This window comes from Silene latifolia, chromosome 1 (genome assembly GCF_048544455.1).
Source record: "Silene latifolia isolate original U9 population chromosome 1, ASM4854445v1, whole genome shotgun sequence".
Taxonomy (NCBI): Eukaryota; Viridiplantae; Streptophyta; class Magnoliopsida; order Caryophyllales; family Caryophyllaceae; genus Silene; species Silene latifolia.
Window position 1 is genome coordinate 11090629 of NC_133526.1, and position 3023 is coordinate 11093651.

Here is a 3023-nt window from a genome sequence, read left to right on the forward strand (position 1 = left end):
CATAATTTCTTGTGGTTGAGGCAAGTCTCTCAATGATCTCCTTAGCATCCGCTATGGAATAATTCTCCAAACCTCCCCCGGTGGCGGAATTGACCATCATTTGATCTTCTTGGCCTAAACCTTCATAAAAGTTAACAAGAAGGTCATCCCCACTCAACCCATAGTATGGGCATTGAGCCACTAACCTCTTTAGTCTTTCCCAATATCCGTACATTGTTTCCCCATTAGGGTCTTGCTCTATGGTGGTGATTGCCTTTTTTGCACGGTTGTGGCGCGAGTCGGGATAGAATTTCTCAAGGAAGGCCGCTTTCATCTCTTTCCAAGTACTTATGGACCCCGGAGTGAGATAGAAAAGCCAATCCTTAGCCACATCCATCAAGGAAAATGGAAAGGCACGAAGCTTGAATTGATCCTCCGTCACTCCGTTTGGGATGACTCCTTCACACATCATGTGAAACTCCGATAAGTGCCGGTTAGGATCATTTCCCGCTTGCCCATGGAATTTGGGTAAGTTGTGAATGAAGAAACCTTTAAGTTCAAAGTTGGCATTTGCTCTCAAAGGAGAGTATGTGATGCATAATGGTTGTTCATCGTAGTTTCTTGCTCTTATCTCACGAATGGTTCTATTATCGTTCGTCATTCTAGGATATTCTACTTCAATGGGGTTTACCGAAAGTGGTTCTTTTTCAACTTGGGTTTCCCTAGGTTGTCTTCGATACCACGGGTTTGTAAATAACCAAGAGTATGCTCCGAATGAGTGTTCTTCAACGGGAGTAAATTCACCACCTTGTGGAGAACTAAACATAAACCTTGACACTACACAAAACAAATTAGAACTTCCACTTACTTCTAACAACAAAGAGAAGATAAAAACAACTAAACATGTATTTCACAACTCAAGCTTTTAGCAATGTTGCCCTTCCCCGGCAACGGCGCTAAAATTTGATAAGCACAAAACTAGGTGTCGTAAATGATAGAATTAAGCTACCAAATTAGATATTTATAAACCAAACTCGACTCTACACTATGCAATAAGAATAGTAGTAAAGGGAAGTAAGGGTCGAACCCAAGAGAAGGGATTAAGACTAAAAGCTTGTATTAGACTAATGAAAATGGACAAAGCACAAGACTATGCACAAACTATGGATATTAAGAATGAACAACAATAGAGACACATAAGAGGAGAATTGGCATGGATAAAACAAGTGACAAAATGAAAGAGATGTGATTTTTCCTATGAATCAAGGTAACAAACACTTGGTATGCAAACAACAATAATATGAGATGAAAACTTGGTATAATTCTACAAGCTTCCACTTTTCTCAAAGTATGACTCTTTTCTCTCCAAATTCATTTACCCAACAACAATCCTCAGGCAATTGATCACCACTATCTAAGCCAACAATGATAATCCTACTTAAACTACAATTTCCAACACTAAGCCATGTAAGAATTGTAGCCAAGAGCACGAAGAACACAACCAAGAGGAAAGTAAATGGGATATCAAAAGAGCATGTCTAAGCCAACAAACACAATGATATAAACAATTTCTACTCACAAATATTGATACTCTAAGCCAAGATAACAATAATTATGAGGTGCTTCAACAAGTTATCGCAAAAAGCAAGGAACTTTGCAACAATCAAGCAATAGATGAACATTAAAGAGGCAAAGGTAATTACTTCTCACAACAAAATATTCATCATGACATTCAAACATAGAAATTGAAATAAATGAAAGATTAGAGAGTAGAGAGTCAATACAATGATAAAGTCGAAGACTTGAAACGGATTACACCAAGCAAGGATGGATTTTAGCCTTCCATAGTTTTCAAAAAACCAAAATAACAAGGAAAGATTACAACTTGAATGAGAAAGTCTTCTAAATTATTACAAGATTAAAACCCTAAAAATGATGAGATTAGATGAAATGATATGATGTTGTATGATGATTTCAGGTCTTCAAACTCTTGGGTATATATAGGGCTTCACGAAAACCTAAAAAGATTTCCACTTAAGAAGCCCAAAAGAAGATTAGAAGGCCCCAGTAAATGCAGAGCCGCGCAACTGCGCGCTAAAACCTTCTTGCTCTGCGCAGATCGTGCGCAACATGGCCCCATGTTTGCGCGACTGCACTGGCTCGCACTTTGGACTTCTAATTTCCAAGAACTATACCTCTTCAATTGTTCTCATTTCTTCTAATCTTCACTCCTCACTTCTCCCAGCTGGATATTATGCCACATGTGAGCCGCTTGTGCCTTGTCTTGACCGTTGAAAGGTTCTCCTTAACTCTCGGGTTCCGTGCATCAAAATCAATTGTAAAACCGAGGTAAAATGGACAAGTTGCCACATCATAACCGATTATCAAATACTAGGAAAAGCACACTTAAAAACCCATATTAAAAGACACGAGGGTGATAAAATCACCCTCTTAGACCGACACAAAACACTACTATCAGGTGCATACCCTGCACCCCTCCATAATCGCCATTGCTTATGCATTGAGCAAACTAATAACATCAAGTTCTTTGCTTATATGACTAACAATAAGTTGAAAATATGCAGAAAGAAAAAAAAATACAGACGGTAATCTATCTTCTTATACTTATGACTAACAAATAGCTTTGATCTTTTCAAGATATAATGGACTAAAATATATACATATAAAATTCATGGGGTAATTTTTTTTTTTTTGCTGCATGACTAACGAATGAAGAACTTCATGCAACTTTGAATTTTACAATATAATGCTAGTACGACAATTATATAATTCATCCGTCATTTATGCTGGCTACATCCTCTCTTTGAGTTTTAGTCAGGCACTTCCTTCCAGCTGCATTTGTTTTTGTGTAGTGAAATTTTATGGTTATTGTAAAAGTTAGTAATATTTTTTGGGTAATGCTAAATACAACATAGTGGATTGTATTTAAGCATTAAATACCTTCTAATTTGGATATTAATTTAGGAATTAAGAACTACGGAGTAAATTACACATTAACCAATACAATTAATACATATATTAAT